The 22438-nt window shown below is 36.7% G+C and overlaps 1 long non-coding RNA gene across 1 annotated transcript in view; it reads right to left on the bottom strand.

Annotated features, from left to right (window-relative positions):
• The window catches only part of LOC117244307, a 184383-nt gene extending 161956 nt beyond the window's left edge, over window positions 1-22427 (bottom strand). Inside the window, exon 1 of the long non-coding RNA XR_004497128.1 lies at window positions 22136-22427. This is a non-coding gene — a long non-coding RNA (uncharacterized LOC117244307). The remainder of the gene's footprint in view (window positions 1-22135) is intronic.
• Between the last annotated feature and the right edge of the window lie 11 nt (window positions 22428-22438).

Below are 22438 nucleotides of genomic sequence, written 5' to 3'. Positions count from 1 at the left end.
TGTATGACAAGCCTTACCTTCGTCTTCCATAATTAGCTTCCACTTCTATTCTTCTCTTCACCTTTCACATAAAGTTTAAATCCCCTTTTTTAAAAAAATAAAAGCAATCATAATCCTAGTTAACTTCCATATTAATAATCCATCTATCTCTCCCAGCTAAAATTATTAAAGTTTTACAGTTACTACAGAGAGGACTTCTTTATTCTGGTTCTCAGATACTTCCAATGTTACTTCTGGCCCATGTACGTTTTTGAAAATATTCTATTCACCATCTTCAGTAATCTATTTATTATAAAATCTTAAAAAAACCCACTACTCAAACTTCCTATGTGTTTACCATTAGAGACACATGTATATACCATTACTTACAGACTCTTGCTGGAATTTAGTCCTCTTTCAAGACTAAAACTAATTCACTCAGTATTGCTTTCCATTTAATTATGTTATCCCCTCAATGTTCCCACCATGTTCTCAAGTGCAACTAATGAAAAAAATTATTTCAATAAGTAACCCGCATTTCCACGTATTGATAATGTAAGTCACACCTTGCATTGGCTAGTTACTCCATCCTCCCAGGCTGCTCCTTTCATTTGAATTCCCACAGGTTAACAGAAACTGCTCCATTTTCTCATTTAAAGTTTTCCCTAAAGTGGGCACAAATTCCAGCTGACAGAGCTATACATCTTTGGGTCTAAACCACTTTCCCAGCCCCATTAGAGCCCTTACAAGTGGGCTTGCAAAACTGCAGACATATTAAAGCTGCCTATACAGTTCTAATTGCTTGGAGTTTAAAGTATGTATTACATTATCTGTAAGCAAAGAAATACTTTAAACTAAAAAAGTTAACATGATTTAATAATCACTGGCAGACATTTTTATTTTATTTTTTTTTTACTTTATCATCCTAATTACTGTCAACTAACACAACAAGCAGCACATATTGGATTTGACAGATTACTCTTTCAAGGACTGATACAACAAATTTTAACTGATCTCTCCTTTACCTGCATGAAGAAAAAACTAATTTTCCCAGATATGAAGGTCCTTTTAGATATTATAAAACTGTGCTTAGTACCCTAAAAGTTGCTTCTATGTTCCATATATGTGGAAGCTAGCAAATGTGCCAGTTTTTAGACAAAGGAAACATGATCCCCATAAACTTTACAGATAACTTCCCTACCTTTTATGAGCATTTCTTATCTTTTCTGGTACAAATTTTTGTTTCACAGCCTTCTACTATTAAAACTGTTAAGATTTTGACTCAGTTCTGGATGTCACTTCCTCCTCCTTCAAAAAGTTTTGAAGTGCATGGCTGCAATCCAGTGATAATTTTAATTTTTTATTTTTTTTTTTAATTTAAGTTTCAAATACTCAGACACCATTTCAGTTTTTCCCCCTACTGTTAAAAAACCTGTTAAAAATACTGAGAGCAAAAATAGACTTCTGAACACAGTAACTGAAGAAAAGAACCCCCACCATGTTCACCAATTACAGGACAGTGATTGCACTTTCATATATTTATTTTGCTGCAGTGCAAATCTGGAAATTACTAATGCTGGCAATGTCTACATAAACTTTCAGAGATAAAATATTGCAGGGCAGTGAAATAAGTGAAAACTGCAGCAGAAGAAAGACCTGCATCTCTGAAAATTTCAGACTATGGAACACTGCTTAGGTGGTATATTTAACAGAGGCTGGCTATAGATCAACGTGGATAACTAGAGACACAAATCTTTTGATTTGAAGGGGAAAAAAAAAGCAATTTCTTTGTAAATGTATAAGAGGTGAGTACACAAAGAATAAGACACGTGAAAGCTGCCTACTACTCCATGGATCTAGATTATAGAAATAATTTATTATGAACACCATTGCTCAGAAATGCCAGTGAGTACCTTTCCTTTTACTTGTCATGATTCCTACACTACTGAAATTTTTCCTTTTAATTCATCACCTAGAGTTTAAAAACAAAACAGAGGAAACAGAGGAACACTTGATTGGGACAGAAGATGCAGATATCCTGACCACTGTGGATATACACATTGTTACAGCCTCCAGGACTATGTACCTGGTTCTTACCTCTAAAGAAATTCTATTTAACTCTGGCAGTGTAACCACACAAATCTGAAAAGAAGCCCAGTCAAAACTTCAAACTGGTTTTAATGTTTAGACGAATATGGGATTACAAGGGGAAGAATGGCATTTAATTGAAAAGACAGTTTTAAGGGTTGTACTGCAGATCATTTAAAGAAGCTACCATCACTCAACTTAAAGATGAGAGACCTAAGTAGGAACTTCTTACAGAATAGCAGTAAAGTAACAAGGACAAAAAATACATATATTTATTTTAGAATAAATAACTAAAAATTAGTTGGTCACTGATAAACTTCAGTCAATTTAAATGTCTTGAACATACTATTTCTTCCCATATTTTCATCTTTCAATTAGACTCAAGTGTTTTGTTCTTGTTGAGGAAGTAGTATACATTCCTGCTTAGCTGTGTGTAAAGAAAAATTAGCTTTTAGGACAAGAAGAGATAAGACGTTAAACCTATAGTGAATAGATCTTTGGATTTCTTCTCTTATTCTAGAAATATCTCTAGCTGAAAATGAGACTAAATATTTTACATAGAAAGCAGACTGGTATCCCTATAGTCTTTATTTAGAATTTTCACATACAAAGAAACAGTGAAGTTTAAAATAGCTGTAACAAGAAATTCTTCTTTTCCAGGGTAGCAAAAGAAATAGTAACAGTCAGTGACTATCTAAAAGAGTAGAAGAAATGTTTTAAATAACAGAAAATAAATAGATTTCTCATCCTCAAATTTCAGTGTATTAAATCCTAGCTGTTTACAATGCATCCAGTACTTACTAGACCACACTGATTTCCTCTCATGAATGTTTATTCAATAGATGTTTCATGTATTCTCTTAATTTTCTTTCTTATGCTTTGCTGCTCACCTTTTTTTGAGCAGTTGCAATACAGAAGTTAACAGTAAATATTAACAATATTATTTTATGATCAAGCTTTGAAAAGCCAGAACAGTTTCTCCTCACTTCAGCCAAAAAAAAAAAAAAAAGTTTATTTTCTGCTTTGTCTCAGCTATGGTAAGAAAAGCAAACAAGTGCCTTGGTTTCTCAGACACTCAGATTTTATTATATAGTTTATACATGTCCAGCCATGTGTCAGTCACTGGAATATCTAAAGTCACAAGTAAAATTATGTATGAAAGCATTTATGAAGTATATTACATAGTTATTAAGAGATGTGAATTATCACAATCAGTATTTGCAACTACAATGTTTCCTTGCCTTTACCACCTACAAGACACCTTACATTTAGAGAGAAATTAAGATAATAATTAAATATTAAAAGAAATTTCTACTTGCCTTTCAATGCTTAACAGAGCCTACGTACAGGATCGTTAAAGCACATTAAAAGAAATTCCCCAAAATGATAGAATATTTTAACTCAAAATTTTCTGACTTTGGTCTCAATACATATTAATAGAAAACAAGCAGCCTAGTCTATTTACAAAAAAACAATTTAACTGTGTAGCAATTACACTGAAATCACGATGAACTTCACCAAGTTCAAACAACAAATCTTAGAGTACTAATTCTATTCACCATTATAATGTAATCATAACTAAGCATTAGAAAAGTCAAAATTGCTTTCATCCTTAAAAGAAAAATAAAATGTCCTTTGGAATCAAACACACCTTCTAAAGATATCAGCCACTTCACTGGGAAAGCTTTGCAACCTAGGCACTTGTACCCAAGAGAGTGCTGCCATTCTGCAGCCTGATGCCACTACAGAATTACAGCTTACAGTTCATTATCAATGCCTGCTATGCCCTCTGAGAAAGGCAGCTCTGCTGGCTGAACTTCACAGTTTACTCCCAAAGGCAGAAGAACAGAACTTCTGAGACTAGACAGCACATCTTTTTAAAACGTTCTATAGAAACAAGATTATATTTATTAGCAAAGTTATCTTGCACTTATTTAGATTAGATAGTTCCTTTGTGTATAATTAATACCCAAAAAAACCCCCCAACAACCACTAAGAAATCTATCAAAATTACAGGCAATACATTCAAGACAAAACAGTTTTAAAACAAAGCTGCCCAAAAGTAAATTCAGACTTCAGATCTACAAAAAAACCTCCTAGCAGGACTAAATATTGTATTAACAACTGCATCTAGAGAACATGAAGGAGTTTCATTACTGTCAAAATTTAATTTACCTTGCCATCCCCCTTGAAACCGCACATTTTAACCACCTCTAATCATGTAAACATTGACTAAATAGATATACCTATATTTATGAGTTTAAAGTTTTTTAAGTAAGAAAAGAAGTCCATCTTTGCTGTTAGAAAGATGAACATGAGGAATTTTTCTTCTCTGTTGTGTTGAAAGCCTTGATCTTGAAAGATTTGCAACACTGTAAACCAGAAAGAATAAAAATGTATTTGTTCATCACTTGCTGACATTTTGAGTGGGTGAGAAAAGGTACTTGATATATGTCTTTCTGAATAAATACTGTTGTGATCAGAATCTATAATCATAATTAAGTTCCACCTTTTCTTCCTATTTTCTGAACTTAGATGGAGGTGGGTGGGAAGATGAGTTGCAAGAAAGGTGAATAAATCATGAGGACACAGTGAGGAAGTGGTACTCTTACTGGTACTTGATGATTAGAATTCCATCTGCTCAACTTTACCTACAAGCAACAATACAGCCTTTAAGACAGTCCTTACTGTCAATCAAATGTTTTGCTATGTAGAGTAGCTTTATGAGAAACATTTAGCTTTTCCGGTTGCTTCTTCTATTGAATATGTTTTGCATTCTTCAGTTTTCTTTCTTTACATGGACTGACCTTTTGTAGGAGTTGAATCTTGATTTTGTATCAGGCAATTCTAGGATGAATACTTGCAAGAGTACTGTCAATTCACAACTCAAATATCTCTCTTTGGATCAAAATCTGAAAACATTAGGTATCTCCCATTCTTTTTTACAGAACAAAGAGCTACAAAAGACTGATCAAATTTGTCACCTGTCTTTCTCTTTCAAGGAAAAAAGTTTTACTCCTGCAAGGTATACTAAAAAAGAAAAAAAAAAAAAAATACAAAAACTTCAGTGTGCTTCCTAAACCCTTTTACTTTACAAAAATATCCATCATTTGTCATAAGTGTCATCTCTTCTTTAATGGATAAACCAGTAAGTCGTCTTCCTACTCAGTTAACTTATTAAAAAAAATAAAAAACTAGGCAAATGTACTCTTGTCTGAAAAAATATGTGTTTTCCCAAGTTCCCAGGAAACTTATAATGGCATTCCAGACACTTTATTTCTTCCTACAAAGAAAATAATAGCACAATATGCATTTGTGGTTTTAGCAGTATAGAATCTGGAGTAGAAACCGAACGCTATGGCAGCAAAAACTGGCAACTGCTGATTGATCTTTCTGCTTGTATGCATGAAAAATAATCCTGCATGTCTGGATTGACACTTTCTAATGAACAGACAGTATTATTTCCCCTGATTTTTCTAACTTTACTGTCATTTGTTTGAGCAAGCCAAACCTGGTGAAGAGAAAGGAATAAAGGAGAGGAGGAAGTGGATAAGATGAAGGAAAGTAGCTAAGATGGAAGATAGTGACACGTTATTCACTAGAACTGTGACTTAGTTTACCACACTCACACATCCTACAATTACAGCAGACTGCTGTAACTTTATATAAATAGATCAAAACAGTTCAGCTTTGCTCCATATTAAGTCCATTATGTAACTGTATGGGAATTTCTATTTTCATATTTTGTTAATTCCTTGTGAGAGCATAAGAGATAAGAGAGAAAATATCATAAATTAGTTCAGCTTTAAAGAAGTTAGGTTGTCAGTGGAGCTAAAATTTTTCCCATACTCTTGTTCATTTCTCCAGAAATCCTGGCATATGACATTAGTAGCAGGAATAACAAAAAAAGTCTTAGATGCTGCTAGGGACTAAACTGATATACCAGGTCAGTACAGACATGTCCTTAAAAATGTCTGAGTTAGTGAAACATAAGCACAGTTAGCAGATGCTGAAATTTCCACCTAATTTTTCCAGTGCAGGCAACCAGACATCTGAGCAGTTTGAACAGACTACAAGCTTCAGAGTTCTCAGAGAATATCCTCATGTAAGACTAAGGCGATAATCAAACAGCTTTTGTACGAGTGTCTGATTATTCTGCAATTATTCATGTTCTGCTTTTATCTACAATGTGAGAAGCCACCACTATATTCCGTGGGACAAACTGCAGACACTAGTACTAACAAGACTTCTGTGTGGCTGATTGATCAAGCAGTAATTCCAGAGACAGCTATCTGGAAGCATCAGCTTAGCAGTTCTCAAGAATTACTATATTCACTGAGTATTCTCTTCAGCATTGTTGCAAATATTTTTTGTTAAAGTTCACATATATAACTTCCTTATATTTGACTACAAAACTATGCAGAAGTTTCACTATATTTTTAATTTCAAGACTTCAGATAGATATTATCTATCTATAACTCTTACCCTTCAGAGTATGTAGTGTTCCAATCAAGTTTTAAGTAGCCCTTAAAATCTGCCTGCCAGTGTAGCTTGCTCCTGGTGTATTTATAGAATTCCTCCTGTTCACTTAAAAAATAAAAGCAGCAACAACTATCCTCAAAAGAAAGAACACTTCACTTTCTCTAATTTCTGCCTTTAAAAGGAAAATATAATCAAGCAGATAAGCCTTTCAGAATTTCAAATAAAATCAACAAAATTACCGAGGTAAGTCACGTATACACTTTGCCAAGGTGCGTTCTTGTTTTGTATTCCAAACAGTATTGTTTAAAAAAATTTTCAATTAATTTTCATTTACAAATAAATCAATGTATGTCCATACTTACTTGTGTCAAATTCCTTTCTCTTTTCATATGATATTTCCTTCTTTAAAAATGTAAAACTTGCATCTTCAGAAGGACAGTTTCAAATTTTTCTCTGGGACTTCAGGGTTACTTGTTTTTAAAAAATACTTCTCATATATAATTAACATTTTTTTGTTTTCTATCTTACTTAAGCAACTCCTCCTATAAACCATCTTCCTCTTCAAGTTGTAACAGTGCCACTAAACAGCAGAAGTTTTACAGCTGTGACCTTTTAATAACTAGCTGAGATATCACTATTAATTTGGATCCCACCACAGCTAAGCAATTATCTCATTTTTTTTTAAGAACAGGTGTATTTTCCTTTTTAATTACCAAGTCTATCAGGACTGGATGAGCAACCTACCTTTTCCAAGCTCTCCTGTAATGACCCTAGTACACAGCTCTGTCAAAAATCTGACCTTTACATTCCTGAAGATCTAGAAAAGGAGGGACTGAGGAACATTACTGCAGTCCATAGAGCTACTCCAGTTTCTCAAAGCAATGCCTTAAGTGAGTGCACTCTGGATGTTTCTGAAAGAAAGAAGTTATAGTATCTTCCTCCTGAATTTGGCCAGCAAAGCTACATGGTATCAGGAAAAAAGACATTAGATTGCTTCACTCTGCTTTACAGATTTACAGCAGTAAATTGTAGGAGGCAGCAGCAGCAAACTGACTTCTGACAGAGGTACATACGGTGGTAGTTTCTCACAGGAATCACTCAAGTCGGCATTATGCAAGGATCACTCAGTGCCCATTGACTATACAGTCAGAACGACTGAATTTCTAGAAAATTTCCCCCACCAAAAAAAAATCTTTGACAGCTAGTGGAGGCAGTGGTATCCAGCAAGATTTTTCTTCTTTTTCAGCTTTCATGTCTTTTTCAACATCACCAGCTCCATAGAAGACAGTGTGCTCCTCTACTGCAGGTGTATTAGCAGGTTAGGGTACGCTTTTAGTACAAATTTGTCTTGTTTTGAAGTTCTTCAGTATTCCCTCAAACTCACCACTGATGCACAAAGAACCCAAAACAAGTAACACGTAAAACTGCAGTCCTTTTGTCCTCAGCCTTTAATTTCTTTGAGCTCTGCTGAGCTATAGACTTCTGTTATTGAGATGCACCCCAAAATGCTTATAGACATGATTCTAGATGGGACAAGTTCTTGCAATATACCAGTTTTCAGAGGTAGTTTGAGTGGCTTTCATTCAAAAAACAAAACTATGTGCACAAACAGAAATTGTAGATTCTGCTAAAAATTTAGAGATACATTAAAATTGCTATTAGGATATTCAGATAAAATGAAAAAACAGATTGACACTTAAGAGACATGCCAGAACTGAAACGTAACGTACAGTAATGTTTCAGAAAAAAAATCTACCCATGTTTAAGAGATCATGATTTCCAATAACCCATCTTTATGTATTTCAAGTGCAAAATGTCAATTACATAATTGTCATTATTAATGCATGGTACTGTTGTGTATTAATACATGAATATATTCAGGTATTTGAACAACAGACACGAAACTGCTATTGTAAAATAGTTGCTATATGCAAGTGAGACAACAAACTTGCTCTTGTTCCTCATGCCCTCGGTGCTATTACTACAAATACTGCCATACCATGTACAAATTTATATCAAAGTTAAACCTAGCAATATAACAGCTGATTTTTGACTCATGCACACTCTGGCTTTTCCAAAGTAAGTGACATTATCAGAATTCCCCATAATTGTAGGTCTGTTACTTGGATTCTTCTTTACTACAAATCACAACGTTCTCCTCCCATAGTATAAAAACTTCACTTATATTCTCTGCTTATTGAATCTCTCAGCTAGCCTGTGAAAGAGGCAGGGACCTTGGGAGCACTTTTGAAATTCTCCCCAAAAAGCCACCCTCCAGCCAAAGTGCATGAGGGAGCTCTGGGTAGTAACCAGTCTCACTGATATCCAGGATAGATCTTTATATTGATTATAGGCAATAATCACTATGCTATCTCTTCAGTTCTTATCATTTGTGAAGCATTTTTACTACCTTCTAGCAAACTGGCTGGTACAATTTCAGTGGCAACATTTTAAGGCTCTCCACATTTCAAGGTGTTTTTTCCTTGACTAAACCCTTCTGCAAAGAGGAACGTTCGTGTAGGAAAAGTGCTTAATCTGAATCATGATGAGGAAAGCCTTTTCTAGACTCCCAAATCTGATTCTTTAAAATTCTTTATCAATGTGCTTATGCATAATTATAATTCTGGTTATAGCATAGTAATGCCTCAGAAACCTCCTTTAATAGCTCCTCCCTACAAAAGCAAGTCATAATTTTACTGTACACACATTCAGCCATATTAAGATGAATTTTACAAAGATTATGCTCATTCATCTTAAAAACCACAATTCGGCCCCTTATTGTTATAAAGAGAAATAAACAGTACTTAACATTTTTGTTATGGTTTATAAACTGAACTTCTTTCTTGGTCTGGTAATTAAGCAAAAATCTTCTTGTTTTATGTTTAAAGCTTAAGCGCACAGAAATGTAACAGAGCAAATGATCATAATCAGGTAAGATACCTCACTATATGTGCTATGACTAAGAACTGACTGGAGATATATTTTCACTCCCACATATACATTTTTGAAATACAGAAGGCATTTATTACTCACTGTGTGAGTATGAGGGACACACATTAGCAGCAAGGAGTTTAGATTTGCACCTCCTTTTCAGTATCTTTTTTTAAAGCAATTGAGTTGATTGCTTAGAGGTCTTTGGTAGGACTGCTGGTATACAGGCTCCCAACACAGTCTTAATTTTCTTTCCTTTTACTAGCAGATTGCTAAACATTATCATTTGACAATAAAGCAACACAGAAACCTTTCCACAATGTTTTTCCTAGTAAGACAGAGTTGTTTGAACCCCAGAACTCCTGTCAAGTTTCTGACGAAGTTCTCTGCTAGTCAAATTATAACCATGAGTCTGTCACATTAAATAAAATAAAAAAAAAATACATTCTGTTTTTGCAAAGTGAGTAAGAATATTGTGATAATAGAAAGGTGGCTTATATACTTCACTACACTTATTTCTAAAGCTATCATTCTTCAAGTACAATAGTTGACATTCACTAACAATGCCTAAATGCCAGAGCTTTTATATCCAGCTCTGACATTGAATGCCTGTGTGTCTACAACCTTAGCAATCAACAGCTTTAAAACTTTACTGAATTGAAACCTAGATTCTAGTTCCTGCTCATAGAATTTACCTGTTAACTATATAATGAATAAAAAAAAAAAAGCAAAAGCAATCCAGTGGTGCATCCAAGATGTCCTCTCATATTCACTGCATTGTAGAGTGATTATTTCTTGGTTATTTCTCTCTCAAAACTACTTGTTGCACTGAAAAACACTGACATACTGTTTCTCTAGAATACAGGAGTTATCAATTAAAGACTGAGGCATTGGTGTTTCTTTCCCCTGTCTGCACAACCCTAAGCACTAAGAAGTGCCTGCAATGACTATTACTGTCCTTTTAAAGAGAATAATCACATCTCATAGGTGTTTACTCCTATAAAAAGAACACGAGATTTCTGGCTGAATGAAAAGATGCTTCCAATGTATAGCTCTGAGTCAGTCTTCCAAACCCTAAAGAGATGTGACATTTCAGACAAAACACTGTACACCTGACATTTTCTGTTCACCAGCTTGCTGCAGCCACTGAAGGAGCAGCCAGCCTGATCAGACCTCAAAAACAGTTTCTCCACGAAGCACAGAGAGCTGAACTGCTCTAAGCTGGCAGACTAGATCGGACTGTTTAATTTCCCTGAATTAAAATTCATGCCTGACCTTGGAATATCCAGAAAAATCCTAACCATACACAACAAAAGCAGCCAGTGACAAACATACATTTATTAAAGAGCATCTTCAGTTCGTTTGGACACTGGCTTCAGCACGCTATTGAATGAGGAGAGCAAGGACAGTCAGCAAGCAAAATATTTTGTAAATCAATATTAAAAATGACATTATAATAAAGCGATAAAGGGTACCTGACAAACAACAGAAAAAGCTATCCACATTGTAAAGCAGATTAAATTAGCTTCCCAAACCTGAGTAGCAGCACGTTTACCATTGATCCATAGAGAAAATATCAGTGACAGACTGAGAGGACTATAGAGCCAGTCATTACCTGTCTACATTTATACCAAGAAATTGATTCACCACATTGCTGGATTTCAACCAACTAACTGGCCAACCTAAGAAAATTCCTCACAATAAAGCACCTTTATATGATAATTTAGCTACAAGGTAAGATATATGTCTATTATATAAAGTGATTATTGACTATGAGAAGCTTTCAATTTAGCAGAAAATTGCTTTGTATAAGAACTCTCCAGAGCTAGTGACAAAGGTTACATTTTGCTCTTTTAACATACAGTAAAAGAAAATGAGGCTTCCACCGGCCTACTCTCTATCAAATCATCAAAAAATGGAAAGAAAGTGAAGTAAGGATAAAATTTTTCTCACAGATTTTCACATTCTGTCCAAAAGTTAATTCCATCCATCACTGTATTTTAGCCATGAAGACTTCGTGCTTATGAAGACACAAAATTCACTGAAATAATAAGAAATTAACATACTAAATTTTGTTAACTGTACATCAAAAATAAGCAATTTTAAAATATTAAAATATTGTACTCCTCATCCATATAAAGTAATTATAAATTATTTGAATCTTTTACCAGCTGTACTACAAGAAATTAAAATATAGAGGATAAATAGGACAATAAGAGTCTGATAATTGAATCTAAAACCTGTCACCTTGAAACGTTAACAAAGGTTTGAAAATTCAAATCCACTTACAAAATAAAAATTCCACTTAAAAAAACATCTTTACATCTTTTATTTATTAACATTCTAACAATTTCAGGGAAGATGTGGGGAAAATAAAAATCAACCCAAAACTTTCATAATATTAATATAATGAAGAAAAATTTCTGACCCAGCAGAAAACTAAAACTTTGGCTTTCAATCTAATGTAGTTCAGCATTCAGCATTTTCATAATGAATTTCAGGCTCAATGTGCTAAGAAAAGATAAAATATATGTAGATAGGTAATTTTTTTTAACAGATTTTTTTGTTTACTGGATGATTTGGTTTAATAATGAGATGCTATTAGAAGTGAAGGATTACATATCCAGACTAAACATGGCATTGCTTTTAACTACAGATGGCTTCCTGAAGAGAAGTCCTGAGAAAGAAACTGAAAAGAACAAGGCATTTGATAACTATGTAAAACATGAAGTAAAGGATATTTTCAACAGTTTTTCATCAGCAGTCCTAGCCAAAATACATCTCATACACACTGTCAAACCTCAAATCCCATAAACCCTTAAGTAATGAATTAAAATTAATTTCTCATTAAAACCTACTTGTGTTTAGCTATTTTCACAGCAGGGACAATAAAAAAATATTAAATAAAGAGGACCTATCACTGTAATGTCTACAATATGCAGAATATTTGATAGCTTTTGTTAGTTCTGAGGACCAGAGAGTAAGCTGCAGTAGAAAAATCACACAGTAGTAGATGCAATTTTTACTTTGCTGTGTTACACTCTCCTTGTATTTCCTGGCAAAAAAATGATTATAATGGAAAAAGACTGATTATTGATTTTGAGGAACTGAGGTATAATACAATATACTAATTCTGCATATTACATAGCATAACCCCTTAGAAGACAATAAATGTAGAAAGTAGACAGGTTTGGTATTCTTCACAGAGGACGGCACAAAGATGAAAGCTTTTGTTTTGTAAAAGTGAAGGTTCATGATAGTGGCTTGAATGCCTAATTCCTGAAATAACTTGCTTATGACACATTTTTCCCCCATTTAGCAGTGTTTCTACTGTGGATATTGAAGCCTATCAAACAAAAAAAATTTCTTACTGACATTTAAACTTCTGTTGTGAGCCTCCTCAGCATCCAGGCTTGGCAAGTTTTAAACCTGTAAAGACATTTATTCACCATCTTAGAATACAGAAGGAATGTTAGGAAAATGCAGAATAACTTCAGGAAGGGTTTTTTTGTTGTCAACTTTGTGTTTCTTTGAAACTACTGGAGGTTCACTATGCAATATTATTTTCTACAGCTTACATTTTACTGTGTATGCTTTGTCACTGTCGAGATTTTACAAGCCTGATAGACATTTCAAAAATGCTGTCATATAATAAGCAAGGGTATCTTCACTGCAGTGAAGAAATAGAAACAAGGTATTCACTGAAATGCAAATTGACATTAAACCTAGAAGTGGCCTCCCAAAAGTAAGATTGAGATGAGTTACCACGACAGCGATGAAATAAGAGTCTTATACCTATGCACACAGTGTGCATCTTTCCTAGGTAAGTTGACAAGTGTTTCATGTGTCTAACACTCTTTACCAGCTTCAAACTGGCTTTCAGAAAAAAAAAATAAAAATAAAGAATATGCTTCTTGTGTTAATCTGAGCAAGTGTAACTGCTGAGCACACCATTTAAACAGATCATAATTTGCACACTAATGAAGAATTAATTTTGATTAATTAATTAGAAGACTAATTTTGGTCAATTGACAGTATTTTAATCTGAAAAACACCATCTAGTTTCCTCATCTTTTCCTTGTGATTTATTCCTTCTATGAGAAACTTAAGGAAGAAGAGCTCTCCAAAGATTTCACAATAAATCTTTTTCGAGACTTACAGGTTATTCACAAATAAGATTGCCTGAGACTCAGATTTTTCTCCCAAAATACCAACTTAGGAGTACTTCTGTGGGGAGGTAAAGGACAAGGACACAGTCAGACAAAGGCTCAGAAAAAAAGACAGCCACTAAACTCACTAAGCTCAGGATACAGCACCCAGGGCTGACCACAGTGAATTCAATTACAAGCTGTAAATGCAGATGGCTACAATAGCAGGAATGCAGTCACATCTGAGAAACAGGTGTGACCAAAAAAGAAGACCAAGAGGGAAGACCTGCTGGCTGGCTGGAGAAAGTCATTGTAGTAAGGAAAAGCAGCAACAGAAAATACAATAGCTAGCTGCACACTGCTTACTCTATACCAAGTTATCTATACATAAATAGCAAGTAAGATCCTCAGTATGTGATCTGAATGCCAGAAAATTCCCATACAAAACAGGTGGTAGAATGGTGCACAGGCGAGTGAAAAAAAACAAAATCCAAACCCAAAGTAAAAGTGAGAAAGTTTAACTACATTTTTTAAAGTTCCAAACAGCAAAAACTTGTTCCATGTTTTACTAGATGAGCCACTTACATAAATGCATACATTTTGACAAGACAGGCGAATCTTATGTCCAACACCAGGATATAACACAATCTGTACGCATTACATGCCCGTGCCATGTAGCACAAGAGCCCTGTCCTGCTGTCAGACTAGTTCTCTAGGTCTTATGGAAGAAGACAGCAGATAAAGGATAATAGAGAAACAATCACAAAATCTTCTGATTAAATGATAAATGATACCAGGCACAAGGCAGAAGTTCTATAAATTTTTCTTCCAATGACAATGGTCTCTAAAGCAGATTCCATCTTCACCCCTACTTCGCACCCTCATTTGCACCAGCAAAACTCACTGGAGGCATTGAGGTAATTCAATGTAGTAGCAAATGTTTTGGCTTTTTTGTTTGGTTTTTTTTTCCACCTCAGAATTACTCATTTTAGATCAGCTGGTTGTGTGTATAGTCCTCTCAATAATTCAATTGCAAAGGTTATTAGAGAATAGAAATAAACAGCCAAATAATTTGAAGAATTTAACTTTCCCATCAAGAAAAATATGTATAGAATCAAGGTTTCAAATGTCAGGCACATTTTTTGAAAGTCAGCTACAGATATTCACTCAGGAAAAGATTCAACATGAAAGTTTTATAATGAGAAAAAAAAAGCTTTGGAAAAACACCAGTTTTCCTTTTGTTAATAAATTTCTCATTCACTGCCTGAAGACAGATACTCTCTCCCTAACTCTTTACCATTGTGACAACTAGTAGCTGAACCAAAAATCGGCAGACTCTTTCACAGTATTACTCTACATGACACTAGCAGCAGTGTGAAATTGAGTGTGATCACAGCACCAGTCAGTTCTACTGGTTCAGGGAGTTTTTAGTTTAGGTCAGTTTTACCTTCTGATCCTCATGTTCTTCAATCCCAGGGTAAAAAAAACAAAGACAGAGAAAAAGACAGTAGAATGAAAGATTTTAAAAGGAAAACAAGGGCGGAAAATTGTAGAAATTACTAAAAGCTCTTCCAGTTCTCCAAGATCACAAAGTCCACACAGCATAAGGGAAACTGTTCAAAAAAAACTGTTAAAGAGTAGCTCTGCCCCACTCAGCTTAAATCTAAAGAAGCCTCATATTGTTTAAGACATTCATTGCATGTCCTCTAGGACACATCACAAGATCTTCAAGACACAAACTTCATGCCCAACTTATGTCTTACTCAAAAACAAACAAACAAACAAACAAATAAACAAAACGGGATTTTTCAATAAAAAGTTTTAAAAAACCAAAACCCAAAGTTCCTCCCCCTTTGGTGACTAACCTCTTAGCCCCAAGAACTTCTGGCAAGGCAATACTTTAAAGCCTTCTCTGTTCCCTTCTTACCACCCCCCTTTTCTTCTATATGTTAAATCCAATCCTCACTCCTTCACTTCCCACTAAAGAGTAAGTACTTGTCTTACCCCTTGATTGTTTTAACAGCTGGTGCTAGTTTGCCAATCAGTCTCATGCAATCTCTTCTCATTCTCTTTCTATAGTTTCTTCTCCATTTTTTTGCATGACAAATCAGAAAAGAATATCTGAAAAAACACTAAGTTAGAAGTATTTACTAGTGAGTCTAAGGAAGGGTGGTAACACCTAACCCTTATTCTAACCTCACTGTAGCTAATCTTAGCTATTGCTGAAGTAAACTGTAACTAGTCAGACTTTAAGAAAAAAATTAAGAAAAATCTTCATTCTTGAGCACTTTACAACAATCTAAAATTCTTTCTCCCAGGGCCACATAAGCCACAGTAAATCTTTTGCAAAGTGAAGTAAAATTAATTAGTCTTGCAGCTGCAAATGAACATATTTTACTTCCCACTGAAATGCAACAGGAATACACTTGCACTTTAGCCTGAAAGGCAGCTAAAAATCCAATTAAATTAGCAGTAGCCTTTAAGTGAATGGACAGTACCTTCTTACCCATGGTACCTAATTCACAGGCTATCCTGTGCCTGCACCCTAAATGAGCAGATTTGCTGAAATTTAAAAAAAAAAGAAAAAGTACGAATCTCTATTGACTACTGCCTTTTCACTTCAAAGCTTGATTTCCCCTTAGACCGTCAGCTAGTCCATTTTGATTCTCATCCATGTATTTTATCCCTTCCACTGCAGGAAATAGTTAGAAATACTTAAAAATTATGGTGGTAAGACTTGTATGTTCTTTGAATATAGACTTTTATTTCAGCCTAAAATTAGGTTTAGTAATCTCTGCTGCCTAAGAACAAGCTATACCCCAATGATTTACAGGGGTTAGCACGTAACAAAAACAGTATTCTATATGCTTGCTGAGGTAGGATTTATTGCAGACATCCACCAAAATGAAAACAGCATTTTTTCCAAAAAGAAAAGCATGAAACAGATTTTGCTTCCATTAAGATTATGCTTCATATCTCCTGTTACATCAAGTTGTAATCCTAAAAATAGAAGCAGACCTCATCATCAGATTAAACATGTACGTAGCATCTGCAGGAACAGGTTTTGAATGAGTCTTCTCACTCCTAACATAAATCAGTGCAACTTCTGATAATTTTGCTAGCAGTTCAATTTATTTCATCTGAAATCATACAGATAATAGTCAGTCTACCATAAAGTGGAATAATGTCTTTCAGAGCTGAGCTGGTGGTGTTTCAGTTGAAACTTCAACAAGTTTCACTCCTGCTGTGACCCACAGGCAACGTCCACTGTCAATTACCATCAGCCTTCTTCCTCGCCCAACTTGCTCTAAAAGTGGATAAATACACAACCTCAATCCTCACTGGCTGGCTGTCTTCTCCTGACTGTGCCCTGCTCTTGGAAACAGATGAGGTTCTTCTGAAGACCATTACGGCTACCTCTCAATGTTACCCTGTCCTAAGGAGAACAGGCTTACAACACAAAGGTAGAAACTCAGCCAGAATGATTTGTCACCATATATTTCTTCAGAGATTAAATCAATTTGATGCTTAACACCACTTTAAAGATGTGATTACACAGAAGAACTGTCAATGCATAGGTGTCTATCTGAAGGGAAGAGCAACTTGACCACTTCCCCTTGTGCACAAAATGCTCTTATTCCAGCTATTCCACAGAGGTCCAGATGACACACAGTGAGACAGCTGCCAATCTGCAGATCTGCACTGTCAAACGGCCACAGCATTCTGGAACACAGCTCACCTTCTTGCTTATTTCTACCCTTGGAGGAGCTTCAACTGGCAGAAAGTAGGTCTGGTCTTAGGTATTGGTATGGACAAGGACTGTAGTAGAGAGCCAACATGTGTGTGACTCTACAGACTTCTGTAAACTGGAAGGGAAAGAGATGCTACAATAGAAATATGACAACCAGACTTCTCTGGCCATCTCAGAGGGCACTGTTTAGGACTTTTGCAGAAATACTTCCCATTGAACAGGCAAAGTTGAAATATTCTTGTTTGCTGAAAGTATGTTTGCTTAGGCATAGAACTTCTACTCAACAGGAGAACATTACGCTGTTGTAACATTTGATTCAATTCACATTACTGCCTAATTAACACTGGAACATTTAGCAGCTATTAGAAGAGACATTCTCAAGAGTTCTAGATTTCATCAGAGCTCCCAAGCAGTTTCTCTCAAGCAATACTTCACAGTTAAAATTTGAATCAACAAAACTAAATTATCTTTTACTCAATTTGTGTTTCTAAAGGAAAAGTACTTGTAAATATTCCTTGCAGATCTTTCTAGATGTTACAGTAAAAGACACTTCCTATGCTTTAAAAGAATCTTTTCAAATTCAGTCTTATTTTTTAATAGATGAAGTCCAAGTTACTTGGGGTAGAAGGTGCTAGATAAATTAAATCTCTAAAGCAGTTTGTAAAGCAGATAGTGTCTCTTGCTAAGATTAAATAAGACTAGGTTCCACACAGAAACCATATACAAGCATACTTAGGTATGTAACAGTGCATGTGTGTGCTAAATCAAGAGTTTCCTCTCTTTGATAAAATGTTAGTCTTCAAAAAACCTAATTCTTGGCTATCCATCACTAGATTTCTGAAATCGTAGTCCAAAAAAACAGATCCACATGTAAGACTTGCTTTCTTTACAGACGTGAATGAAAGAATACAATTTCAGAAGTGAGGACATACTCATGACTTAACAGAGCTGCAAGTTTTGCATGACATTTTCTTTATTGCACAAATAAAAGTGTAATTCAATGCCTTAGTCATTATGATAATTTGCAAACTGTGACTTGGCTAAGCCTATAGGATGTATTAATTTGTAACTTCAATTGCTATCTTTAATAAAGTAAAACACTGTTATAACAGAAAAAAGAATTCTCAGCATATATGAAACCAACATATTTTAAAAATCCCCATAAGTATTGGCTTCAAGAACTCTTATTCCAGTATCCATCACAGGTAATAATTACTATTATTAGCTACACTAGAAATATTCTCAGATACTGAATTTCACAGACTCTTCACCTCAATGCATTAACAAACGTTTTATTTCTTAAATATTGTGTTTTACCTGTTATGAGTTGCAGCTGTAACTTCCAAGTCAACCACAGGGTATGTTATGATAGAGGCATGTGCCCAAAAGCTTACATTCCCTCATTTAACAAGCAATGTATGGTAATTAGACAGGATTTAAGAACTTCTTTTCCTTTCCCCCAATATTAAAATTGCATTTCCGTGATTAAAGTTTTCAGGTTTATCCATATGGAATTGTCAGTTTAGTAAATACAACATTTCTAGAAACTGTGTATTCAACTCTGGTATGCATTTTTTAGGTTGTGTCAGAAGAGCAGAAAAGACATTTTAGCAAGGACAGTAAGTTTAACATTAGTATAACAAATGGTAGGGTGAAAGAAAGATTTCAAGTGCTAGAAATTGGAAGCAATACAAAAGAACATGCTTTATAATGCCAGGGAACCTTCCTGTATAGATTTACAGAAAAAGAACCGGGAAAGATCAGGGGGAAAGCATCTACATGTTATACAGAAGAAATGTGTCTGCATTTCACAAGAAGGATTTTGAAAACAGAGTTAATTTTTCTGTAAAACATATGCTGGTATCATTTTAATACAATATGTGAAAAACATAAATAACCTCCCCACCCCAGCCAGCATTATACTATTAAGTATGTCATGGAGAATACTTTTTAATATTTCTGTCTCAGAGTTGTGGGCTTTTCCTCCACAAAAAAAAGCCCTCTACAGCATTTTCTCACACTCCATGTTTTGTTAAAGACACACAAAAAAATCCAGATATGAAGACATCAGTGTTTTGTAAATCTCTGATAACACATTCAGCTATCTATTTATCACCTGTGTGGAAAAATCATACTTTTGCTGTGGAGAAAATCCAATCTTAACATTAAATAACATCTTCATCTAAACTAACATTTTTACAGGAACAGAGGAAAAATCCAGAAGTTCTATTGTTCTGATTTTTCAGAAGCACTCATTTGGACAGGATGGACTGGAATTCAGGTTCAGAAGTCAGCAGCAATGCTCCTAGGAAATATTTGAATACTTTGGTGTGCAAGAATAAAGGAAGTGTTTGAGATATGTATCTATAATAGTGAAAAGAGCAAGGTAAGAACACAACACAAAAAAATTTCTAAGTGACAGCTATAGCACCCAAAACAAGAAGGAAAGAAATTAGTTTCACAATTATGAATATAACTTCAGTAAAGCTCACCATTTTCATCAACTTGAGAAACACACACTCCAAGCCCTTTCACTATTTAGGCCAGCATTTCAGGAGCTGCTTTGTGCATTTTTATACCTCAAAGGAGCACAAAACCATACAGGTGACAAAAGCTTAGGACTGACAGAATAAAGCATAGGTATATGAAAGTCCAGACATACTTCACAATTGTAAATATGTGCTATTCTCTACAGTAGTTCTTACTATAAAATATCCTATTTAATTTGTGAAGTTAATCTCTTATTAAATTCAGTTTCTGGCACTTTCCTTAAGTATGTCTTTGATTAAGATAATGGAAAACATTTTGTCCCTGGAAAAAACATACGGCAAACATAAGATTACATTGCATTGCTTCTTGTTATGCCAACTTTATTACATTAAGCAAACTTTTACAACAAAATGCAACAAGTTTATGCAGTCATTGTATGAGTTTCTCATAGAACATTTTTAAGTTGTACAAGAAACATGAGCAATGTGAAGAACCAAGAATTCTGCAAATACAGTTTAGCTGCACTATTGATTTACTTATCACTTCTTTACTGAAGTAAAGTGTTTAACCTGGGATATTACTATTATAAAAAAAATACCACCTTATCTGTTTAGTTACAAAAGGATAACAAGAAAATTGTTGTTACACCATCCCATATCCAGTCTCCGCAATATTAAACAGAAATTATTTCCAATCAGTGTAAGTGGCACAAAGAGACATAAAATTCAAGTATTAAGTAGTTAGTAGCATAAAACTCAATTATCAATTCAGTCAAATTATGTCAGTTGAAGGTGGAAGAAGATTTCACTGGACAATACGTAAAATATTGCCACTCCTTTGATTTGTTTCACACATATTTCTACACCCTTTAGTTATATCTACCTATTAAAGGAAAAGTGGTGAAAATCCAGCCTTCTGTTAACCAACACTCTAAAATTGGGCAAAGGCTGTCCCAGTGCTGCTGGACAAGTGAACACCTTAAGCTCTTGCAGAAGTGTTACCATCACTGTAATATAATTATTTAACATTCTAACACTCTATTCAGCTCCCTGGAAGAGTGGAGCTTCCTATTTTAAGAAAACCTGCCCCTTGAAATGTCACTAACTATCCAATTAGTACAGTCTGTTCCTTGCTACCTGCAGAGTACTGGGATAATTTTTTAATTGATAACCACTATTGAATAATCTTAGCAATTACGCTTTTATACATTCTGTGATAATTAGGACAGGACAGAACACCCCTCGAATCTGATATTGTTCCAATACTCAGTGACAAACAGAACGACGATAAATGGTAGAAGAAAACACGCGTGTGACCAGGGGTAACGCTGGCACCGCAGGGCACCGTGTCACCGGCAGCGCCCGCAGGAAGGCACGCACCGCATCCACCCCAAGGGCCCGTTCCGGCCGCTCTGCAGCGGGCTCGGGGGTACCGGGCCGCTTCGCACCGCGCCTACGGGCTCAGCTCGCCGCGCCAGCCCAGATAAACCAGCACCGCCGCCGCTCCCCACGGCTCCACCTGCCGGGCGCCCGCGCCCCGCAGCACCGCTCGCTGCCTGCCTTCCGCCACCGCGGGGCGGGCAAAGCCGCCCGGCGCCCCAGCGCGCATCTCCCGCGCAGCCGGGTGCGAGCACCGGTCCGTCCCTCCTGAGCATCGGCAACTTTCTCCCATTCCTAAGAGGGGTCGTGCCTCCGGGCGCTCACAAGCAGCCACACGGCACAGGCTCCCCGCAAGGCAAACCCCTGGAGATGCTGGAAACAAAGCGGGATTACCTAAAAGGGCACAGGTCTGCTCGCGGCCGCCGGGAGCCCCGCTCCGGCGGGAGAGGCTCCTCCGCCGGCGCTCCGCAGGACGGTGCCTGTTGCACGGGCCCCGCGGGCTCCCTGCAGGGCAAAAAACAACTTCGCTCCGCCGGGCGCCCGCGCCGCCCCTCCGCGCCGCCAACTCGCGTGGGGAGAGGGGCCCCGGGCTGCGGCCCCGAGCGGCAGCAGAGGCGAGCGGCTCGGTCAAACCCCCTCTCCCGACAAGGCTAAGCCGCGCTCTGCAGAGTGGGACCCCCCTTTCCCGCCCCCCGCGGCTTCCCTCTGCGCAAAACCAATTAACCCCGAGCGCTCGCCCTCCCGCAAAAGGCAAGGCAGGGGGTGCGGGTGGCGACAGGAGGCAAAGTTTGATAAACGAGCAGCTAGCTCCTACAGCGACAGGTGACTAAGGAGCGGAGGAACCCTCCGCACCGGGCTGGGCAGAAGTGCGGCAAAGAAGCACTCACCTGTCCGTTGCCCTCCGGCAGGCGCGGAGGGGAAGGCGGGCAGGCGAGAGACACAGCCCCCGCTCCTCTGGCGTCCGTCGGCCCCAGCGGCAGGCAGGATGCCGGGCAGAGGACCCGCAGAGCCGCGGGGCCGCCCCGGGTAGGCACCCGTCAGCGGAGCAGGTGAAGCGGGGCGGTCGCCGCCGCCGGAAAGCAACACGTTTGGCTCTGAACTTTGCAGCTCCAGTCACAAACAAACAAATAGAGCCCAAGAAGGACCTCTCCCATCCGATCCCAGCCTTCACGGCAGCCGCTGCCTCTCTT

The sequence above is a fragment of the Parus major genome, chromosome 4 (genome assembly GCF_001522545.3).
Source record: "Parus major isolate Abel chromosome 4, Parus_major1.1, whole genome shotgun sequence".
In the NCBI taxonomy this organism is placed as follows: domain Eukaryota; kingdom Metazoa; phylum Chordata; class Aves; order Passeriformes; family Paridae; genus Parus; species Parus major.
Note: the sequence above shows the minus strand (reverse complement) of the source record. Positions and strands in the feature narration are given on the sequence as shown.